This window comes from Cinclus cinclus, chromosome Z, assembly GCF_963662255.1.
Source record: "Cinclus cinclus chromosome Z, bCinCin1.1, whole genome shotgun sequence".
NCBI classification, from domain to species: domain Eukaryota; kingdom Metazoa; phylum Chordata; class Aves; order Passeriformes; family Cinclidae; genus Cinclus; species Cinclus cinclus.
This window is the reverse complement of record NC_085084.1, coordinates 57,926,405-57,936,900: the sequence shown is the minus strand read 5'-3', so window position 1 is coordinate 57,936,900 and position 10,496 is coordinate 57,926,405.

Genomic DNA, 10,496 nt, shown 5'->3' with positions numbered 1-10,496 from the left:
GGGATGATGTTCCTCTACAGATTGTTTTCCCAGGCATGTGTCAGAGAAAAACCTATTTAGTCTCAGTGAGGCACCTGCTAGAAAATGAAGCCTTGTCTCAATTAGCAAACCAATTAGGAGTATTCTGTGAACACAGAATGGCATGGGGTCACTTAGGGAGTGATTTGATTGTATTGAAATTGATGGTTATGATGAAGATGACAAGATTGGGTGCCTATCGTAAGACAGGGGAAGATCAGCAGGATGAATGTCATGGTGGCAGTCTGTTACAGACCACCCAACCAGGATGAACAGGCAGATGAGATGTTCTTCAAGTGGCAGAAGTCTCATGGTGGCCCATTTTATGTGTGTATGGCTTCAGCTTACCAAATGTCTGCTAGAAATAGAACACAGCAGAGAGGAAGCAGACCAGAGGATTCTTGGACTGTGTGGAAGGTAACTTGTTGACACAGCTGGTGAAAGAGTTTATCAGAGGAGACCCCCACCAGACGTGGAGTTTTACATGTATGTGCGCATTTCGGCAGGGGTAGAGTTAGCTTTCTTCATAATGGCTGGCATGGGGCAGTGTTTTGGATTTGTGCTGAACACAGGGTTGGTAATACAGAGATGTTTTTATTATTGCAGAGCAGAGCTTGCACAGAGCCAAGGTCTGTTCTGCTTTTGGTACTGCCAAACTGGTGAGGGGACTGGGGGTGCCTGGGAGGCTGGGAGTAGACAGAGCCAGGACAGGTGACCCAAACTGACCAAAGGGATAATCCAGACCATACAGCATCATGCTTAGAACCTAAATGGTTTTGCTTGGATTGCATGCATGGCTTTTGCTTTCCCTATTAAACCCTCTTTATCTCAGCCCACAAGTTTTCTGGCAGTTACCCTTCTGATTGTCTCCCTGATCCTACTGGTGGGGGAGTGAGCAAGCGGCTTCCTGGGGCCTGGCTGCTGGCTGGGCTTAAACCATGACAATGAGCAAAGAAGGACTAGTGTGTGATATGGTGGTTGGTGGCTGTCCTGGGCAGAAAGACCATGAAATATCAGAGTTTTCAGTACTGGGTGGAGTAAGGAGGGGCATCAGCAGAACTTCCACCTTGGACTTCCATCTAGAAGACTTTGGCCTGTTTAGGACATTTATTGACAGAGTCTTTGGAGTCAGTCCTGAAAGACAAAGGAGCCCAGGAAGGCTGGATGTACTTTAAAAAGGAACTATTAAATATTCAGGATCAGGCTAACCCCTTGTCTAGAAAGACAGTCATCAGGAAAAAAGACCAGTCTGGCTAAAGAGAACTTGGGGGAGGGGGGGGGAAAGAGAACCTACTATCTCTGGAATGAGGGTCATCTAACTTGGGAGGACTGTAAGGACATTGAAAGATCATATAGGGAGAAGATCAGAAGGGCCAAGACCCTACTAGAACTTGGCCACAGCAGTTTAAGACAACAAAAAAAAAGCTTGTATAAATACAGTGATAGCAAAAGAAGGAGTGTCTTCATAATTTGTGAAATGCAGAGGGTAGTGTAGTGAGTGACAGGGCATGAGGAAAAGGCAGAGGTACTTAATGCCTTTTTTGCTTTGGTCATTAATATCATTCTCACTTGTCCTTGGGATACCCAGCTCGAGTAATTACCAGAGCTGGAAACTGGATATGAAGATAGTGAAGCCCCCATAATCCAGAAGGAAATGGTTAGTGACCTGCTGTGCCAATTAGACACTCACAAGTCTATGGGCCCTGGTAAGATCCACCTCAGAGTAATGAGGGAACTGGTAAAGCAACTTGCCAAACCACTCTCAATCATCTACCAGCAGTCCTGGTTACTGTTCCAGGAGACTGGAAATTAGCAAATGTAATGCCCATCTGTAAGAATTGGAAGTATGATCCTGGGAACTACAAGGCTGTCACTGTCAATCCTACCTCAGTTCTGGGCAAGGCTGTGGAAGAGATCCATTAAGCCTATTACATGGCACATGCAGGACAACCTAGAAAAACATGGATTTACAGAAGGCAGGTTCTGCTTGACCAGCCTGATCTCCTTCTCTGACAAAGCGACCTGCTTAGTAGATGAGAGTAAGACTTTGTATGCTGTCTATCTAGACTTGAGTAAAAGCATTTGACACCATCTCACACAGAATCCTCATAGAAAATCTGCTTGTGGCTTGGATGAGTGGATGCTTCGATGGGTAAAAAACTACCAGGATGGCCAGGCCCAGAGACTGGTGGTGAATGGAACTAAATCAAGTTATTGACCAGTCACCTGGTTTCCCAGGGCTCTTTCTGGGGATGTCATGTCATATTTAACATCTCTATCAATTATCTGGTGTTGCAACTGAGTGCAGGCTCAGTCAGTTTGCAGATGACACCAAGCTGGAGTGTTGATGTGCTGGAGGGCAGGAAGGCTCTGCAGAGGGATCTGGACAGGCTGGATCATGGCCCAGGGCCAGTGGTGTGAGGTTCAACAAGCCCCAGTGCTGGGTCCTGCCCTTGGCTCACAACAGCCCCAGGCAGTGCCACAGGCTGGGACAGAGTGGCTGCAAAGCTGCCCACAGGAAAAGGACCTGGGGGTGCTGGGGACAGCAGCTGAACATGAGCCAGCAGTGCCCAGGTGGCCAAGAAGGACAATGGCATCCTGGGCTGTTCCAGCAATAGTGTGGGCAGCAGGACCAGGGCAGGGATTGCCCTCCTGTACTCAGTACTGGTGAGGCCACACCTCAAATCCTGGGTTCAGTTTTGGACCCCTGAGTACAAGAAAGGCATTGAGGTGCTGGAGTGTGTCAAGAGAAGGGTAACAGAGCTCATGAAAACTTCAGAAGATGTTGTATGAGGAACACTTGAGAGAGCTGGGTTTGTTTAGTCTTGAGGAGGCTCAGGGTGCACCTCATTCTCTAGAACTGCTTGAAGGGAGGCTGCAGTGAGGTGAGGACTGATCTCTTCTGCTGTGCTTACAGTGAGAGGACAGGAGGAAATGACCTTAAGCTGAGACAGAGGGTATTCAGATATTAGAATTTTTTTTCTCTGTTAGGCTTGTCAGATTGGAGCAGTTTTCCCACAGAGGTGGTGGAGTGACTGTCCTTGGAGGTGTTCAAGAGGGATCTGGGTCTGCTAATGTGGTTTAGTGGTTTATGGGTGACAAGGGTAGTGTTGAGTGGATGGTTGGACTGAGTGTTCTTGAAGGTCTTTTCCAACCTTGACAATTCCATGACTCATTAGTTGCAAAGGTCACTGGTATAGTTGTAGTCTTGTAAGGTAAGATGTAATGCAGGGACCAATATTGTACCATACTAAGGTTTTGGTCTTTATTTAAAATTAAAGAATAGGCAATGAGTGGATCATAATTTATTGATGAACATCCTGAAAACAGTAAGCTTTAGGGTACAACTCTTCTACCTTTACCATGGTTTTGTGTGAAATAGCTATTTTAATCCTGGTACCCAATAGTTTTTTTTGGTGTTCTGGCATCTATTACTAAAGGGGTCCTCCCCACTAAAATAAAATACAGCATTTCTTCATATGAAATATAATATGAAACATACATGGTGCCTGCAACACATAGTAGAGACCCACAGATTAGATGATCCAGTAAGATTAGGCCTTCAACTATGTTTTGTAAAATTGTCAAAACATGTAACACATTAGCATATTGCAGAATATTTATAGCAAGAATTGCAGAAGTAGGTTCTTCTGGTACCAGACTGACACCACTAATTCCTGGAGGCCAAAGTCTGCATGCCTCTCACTGCTAGCTGTTAACTACATAAATCTGTAATGGGAAATTACTGATAACTTATTCATTGAAATCATTAAATACATTTCTGTCTCTATTTACTGGGAATGTGACAGCAACTCAGTTGAACTGACACTTCCTAGGTGACCCTGCTTTGGCAGGGTAGGCTGAATCAGATGATCTTCTGAGGTTTCTTCCAACTCTAACAGTTCTGTGATTCAAAGTACTTGGGTTTTTCGCCACCTGAGATGCACTTGTTACTTAGTTCTGTTGTTAAATAAAAAAATGTGGTCTTATTTCAGAGGCGTAAGTGCAATAACTCAAAATCAACAGTGCAACAGTCCAAAATGTCTAGCTATATAAAAAAACTGAAGCCATTCAGATATGTTTGTAACAAGAAAACAAATTTATTGATTTTAAAAGACAAGACACAATTTTGTTTTGAAAAACACAAGAAAGCTAGCCTGAGTTCAAGTCTGAAATATTCAGAAAAATCCTACTGTCTTTAGTATGTTCCAGTCATTTTTTTATACAACACACTAAAAGTTAATATATATTTTTATAATTATAAAAGGTCCCCAGTTATTGTACAGTACACAATACAAATTGCCAACAAACTATTATTTAGCTCCTGCCAGTTCTGAGAGGACATTATATACTAAAAGATTTAGCATTTGTCACAAAAATCACATCAGGAAATACGTATTTACAAAATCAAATACATTATACAAAAAAAACCATCACGTTATTCTGTAAAGATGTCTTCTTTAAATAATTAAAAAGTATATTCAACTGTAGCCCAAAAACTGGAAAAGAACATTACATTATCTCACACATACAATCTACAAAAAGTTGCTTACCTCATTTACATAATATATTCAGTCAACTGGAAAATAAGAGTTTGATTATGTCCTAGTGTTATGATGTTTCTGTGCTGTGGGACTGGATAATGTAATCTGCCACTTACTAAGTGAAATTTAAATGATGGCACTTAAAAGAAATACAGTATAAAATAAATGCAACAAGGGAAGTTTCCTAGAAGGTAAGAAAGCCCTGAGTGATGATAAAATTACTGATTGGTAGCTCTAGAATTAACCTAATTAAAGTTTACCACCTCAGGCACAATTTTCCAAGTTTTTGAAAGGCACTCGAAGTTTCTTTAACAGCCTCATTGGTTATTAACTGTAAATCCAAATTTCAGTGGGTATAAGTGGAAATGGGCAACTTGCTTTGGTACAAAGTGTTATTTTCCCAACATATTTTAAATTGCTTAACTGGATTACTTTAAGATGGGTATTTAATGTTTAAATACAAGGCAGTCACTTTAATATTGTATGGAAGGAAACTTTACTTGGGGAACCCATTAAATATTCCTTGTATAAAAACCTTTTGCTGGTATCAGTGAGTCGAAAAGAATTGAACTGAGTTCCTGTTAAAAACCAATTCATTCAAGGTTGTTCCTCTGAAGTCTAAATTCCTCCTAAAAGGACATTTCAGAGTAAAATTAATCTAGAACTGAAAATTCCTGTAAGATGTTTATACCATAACCAAGAAAGTGCTTAAGAGCATACAAAGAACATCTTCCTGAATTAGGGTAAAGTGAGGCTCATTTGATGCCTACAGGCTTTTTCTGGACCTTGTTTTCTACAGTGAATTTCAGCCTTAATGAGCAATCTCCAAATATTTAACTACTCAGGGCTTCCAATCCCAAAATGCCAATTTTTTTTTCAACAGGAAAAGGAAAAAAAATCAGAATAAAACGAGAATTAAAATGATCGTTTTCAAACTAAGGCATATTTTACTTCAAACAAACACTAGGCAGTCACTTTGTAAGTGGCTTTTACTATTTCTTAGTTAAACTGGTAAATTAAACTCAGGTCTACTGGCACATAAAATCACTAGCAGCAATGATCAAGGCATGCAAACTCAGAAGCATTTACAGTAAATTATGAATAAAAAAAGTTGTTAAATTAAAACCCTTTGAGTATTGCATTTATGTTAATTAATTATGCATTAATTTGCATTAACTGACTAAAAATGTTTACAACTTACTTGCACTATACTACTGACGTAATTCCCTTAAATAACTTCCAATGATACCCTTCTTCTATGCCCTCAGCTAGACTTAAGTGCAGCTGCTTTAGTGTTTGCTGACTGATATTGCAAGAAACCAGTAGAAAATGTACTGTATTCTCACTTAGTAAGGTGGCATCAGTATCTCTAAGTTAAAAGAATCTTTGCTTGCTACTACACTTGTTCCCTTGTTCCTGTAAGCAATAAGAACAAAGGGGCTTTTAAAAATATTTGCTCGTGCAATTTCTAGGTTGCTTTTAAAATGCTGACATTCAATAAGGGCCATCCAAACTGTACCCTTGTATGTGAAATTTAATAAAATACCTTCATCTTCTAGCTAGTCATTATTGCAGTGACTGAGTTTTAAAAGGAATATTAACATAATTGTGCACTTTTTGTTCCTGTTTCTCACAAACACTGCGAACAATTTCAATGAAACACATCAAATATTCTTCAAAATTTATTATTACTAAACGTTCTTTTAATCCTAAAGATTTATCGTTTACAGTACCAGAGTATTCCAATACTAATCTATCTCAGGAAATTTTCAAAATAGCTGAATATATTTTCTAAACCTTTATCTTCTAAAGGCATCTTAAAGTAGACAACTTCCTATCTGTAGAATCATGTTTGATTTTCTTTGTATATCTATGCAGTTATGAAAAACAGGGAGCTGAAGTACTGTTTTATATTACACAGTACATATCAATGGCAATGAATATTTTGTCTACATCTACTGAGCTCCCTATTAATAAAAAAACATCCCCATATTGTATGCAAGTATTTACTTTAGACATAGTTAAAAAAATTTACAACACTATAAGCTATTTCAAAGTATATGCTCAGTGGACTAGTTAAATTATCTAAAAATCTTTGTTCCCATCATGTTACTTACAATGCTCAAAGGGTTAATGCAAGGCATTATATCAAATTAATTTCCTAATACTAGAACTAAGCACTGTGTGTTTATGCTTCTATTCCAGTTTTTATTGTCAGTGTTGAATCACCAAACAAATTAGCAGAGATACTAGAATTCCATGTATCAATTTGCTTTAAACCGTATACTAAGAGCATGTCCTGTTAGTGTGACAAGGGCCCAATTTTCAGAAATTCATCTTGCTCTCTCAAATTTGTATTTTAAACTCTGAAATTATAGTTTTATAATTATATTAGTAATAAATCTAGGGTTTTTGTCAGCATATTTATGGCTATCAGTGGTTGTTTTTCTTTTGTAAAAGCATTCTGAATTAAATTGGATTGCAGTGCATCTCTAACATGGATTTTTTTCTAAACAGTGCAGATGTCAATTGGTGAGAATGATAAAGATATCAGATAATTTCTCCTAGGGAAAAGAATATAAAACAAAAAGTGTTCCAAACATTTAAAAATACCTCGCTTTAAATGAAATTTATATATAGACCTAAGCATTCCTGAATGGCAGAACACTATTATTTTTGAACTAAAGGCAGTAATTCTGTAAATCATTTTACAGGCAAATAATTTAACATCTACTTTCCAAATTTTTATGGAACTTCTAAAAAATGAAGGTGCTTACAGCATGCTACAGTACAAGTGAAAAAAACTGAAAAAAAGAAAAAATATGTTTTAAAACTGATTTACCATAAGAAAGATGCCAATGTAACAAAACACTTTAACAAATACAAAACTTATGAAAATTGGGCCCTGTGCTTTGAAAAGGTAGCTCAACAAGACCTCTTCCCCCACACTATTCACTGTGCTATTTTGTGCTAATGGGGGAAATGCCTCTAAAATAATTATTCTGTATTCCATTCCAAGATTAGATAAAACACATAAATCATGTTTGCTCTCATAATGTCTACCCTGTGGACACACGCTACACCTCTCCCTAGCACTGACAGCAGAGCTGAGAGCTGGTGTGGCAGTGCAGCCACATGCTACACATTACAGAATACACACTGAGGTACTCGTCTCTCTCTCCTTCAGTGATTACTAAAACCCAGCTATTATACAGCAAGAGTGTGCAAAATGTTTAAGCTAAGTGTTTGATTGAGCTGTCAGTAAAAACAAAACAAAAGACCCCCAAATCTCTAAGTATGCAACACAGTAAGAGAGTTGCTCTAAAAAAAATCCAGTAAAATTTTTAGAATTTAAGCATAAGAATAGAGACTCCAGTCAGTTTTCTGAACCTGTGAAAGTTCTAATTTGTCTTGATAATTCATTGCTTTTAGAAGCTATGAAATACATTCACTTTTTTTGTATTCAGATTTTTGTTCAGTTTTCTTTTTTCACTTTATGACAGTTAACAACTGAGTGGAGTGGAGAGCTAAATAATGAAAGATGAACTCAAGTCCCATCACATTTACCAATCTAGATTTACCTTTTACAATTGTACTCTTTTCTCAACAACAACAAATTCAACATTAAAACAAAGAATAAGAAAACGCAAACTAACAAAAAATTAAAACAACTATTACATTATTTAAAAAAAAGCTGAAAATGAAAAAATGTTGAATTATTTCACTTTATTTTACTTGTAAACATCTTATAATGCACAATGAAGGGGAGTAAATATTTATCACAGCTTAGTTTTAGCATTTTTGGTGAAGGGTACAGATGTGCTGATTTCTAAGGAAAAATCAGGACACACTGAGTGATATATGTGACAACAAAATCTATAATGAGATTCAGTGCATTTATGAGTTAAGAAATAATGAATATAAACCTCACTTTTACTTTTTACTGAGGCAAAAGCCATCTACTGACATTAGTAGGAATTATGCCTACACAGAATGAGCTGGATAGGTTCACAATTCTGCAAAGGAATTAAAATTTATTTTTGTGCACCAATAATGTTAGGACATTTTAGTTTATGTGCAGCTGTATTTGGAGCATATGTAAACTCTACCAACGAACCTGTTTGCTATAAATACATTTCCATTTTACATGCTCTTCTCCCATTTGGTATATATGACTTTAAAGTCATTTTCAGACACACTAGATAAACCAGAATAAAGAATCCTAATTGTTTTACACAGTCTTTCCTGTAAAGATGATATTTTTGTGTTCTCATTCACTTTTTGGCTTTTTTTTCCCCTTATTTGAAGTATTTCCATACTTTAGTGTAGCAAATTCATGTGTCTGCATAATGAAACGTTTGTGAAGAAAAACTTGAGTTCTTTAATGTCAATTAATATGGTCTCTATAAACTGATATTATTTAACCATTAAAATGTAATATCTGGCTGATACACCACAAAATATAGAAATTGAAAACATGCACTGCATTATGTACCTGCTCATTTATTTCTTTTTAGTTTTTAAAATTAAAAGTAGGCAAGGGTTTAGAAAATATATAATCATGCTTGGGACTATGGTCAATCTATTTTGACATTTGAAGTTGGTATTAAAGCTAGTTTTGCTTTCCAAATTCCCAAGCAAATTTTATTTCTATTAAAGTGAAATTCAGCTAGAAACGAGAAAAAATAGGTCTATTGTCATTCTAAGAGGGATATTAAAATCATTTAATAATAAAAAAATCCTTTTATTCTTTTGAAGGCTGTGTAACCTGCCCTTACTTCTTAGGGAATTTGAAAATGACAGGCACACCTTGTTGAATTAATTTAAGAGTTAAGAATAACAAAAAGTACTAAGTCTTAGCTTCAGTTCTGTTTAAGGCACCATGTAATAGCCGAGGTACAATGATCCCTGATGTACATTCTTAAATGGCAATGGTCCATCTAGCCACCTATTCAAATTCTACACAATTGGGAATAAGTACAAGTGAGGTGTGCCAGTTACACTGCCTTGTCTAATTTTTGTAAAAATTTAAATCCACTTTAACAACAAGGAAATGTTTTTGAAAGGAAAATGATGCAGGTTGCTACATTCCTTGCATTCTATAAATCATCTTTTCTAAGAGCAGCAGATTGAACCACTAGTAGGAAAAGACCTGGAATAGAAGAAAGTCATCCAAATGGAATGTTTTCCTGTATGTCCAGTTCAGCATAAGTAGCACATACACTTAAAATTAACAATAATCAAGTCACTTCTTTTTTAGCTTCGGTTTCTAAAAACAACACTACCACTGAACAATCAAAAGCATCTGTTCAGTGGCCTCACATATAGAATCAGTAGTCTTCAAAACAGAGGAACTGGTATGCAAATAATATCTGAAACTGTTGATTTTAAATGAAACTTGCATTGTTTACATCATGTTCAGATAATTAGGTACATTTATGCCATACAGATTACCACATTCTGATACAATTCTGTCATTTAAACAGCTTCTCCCTCACAGGAAGAAACTAGGAGATCTTCTCAACCCTCCAGCATTATTACAAAAAAATCCCCCTGAATACTCACAATTTTATCAAAATAGTGTCTTCTCGTAGTACGATGAAAAGCACCTTTTATAACAAATTTGATACATCTGCTGTCAAATAAGTATGCCTCCAGTGTAAATCAAAGAAAATAGTTCTTTTGATATTTCACAGAAGTGCATCTAATTAAAAACCTATCTATATGAAATCAGCATAATAACTAATAATTAACATTAAAATATGTTTAAAACTATGAAAAAATTAAATTATTGTAAGAGGACAAAACATTAACATTAAACTTTGCAAAAATCTTCCTTGCATTTGATACAAAGAAACCTCTTCATACTGAGTGGCCAATGTAAAATGATTTTGTTTAAAAAAAATCTTTTGTTTCTAAACAGACCTGGCAAAA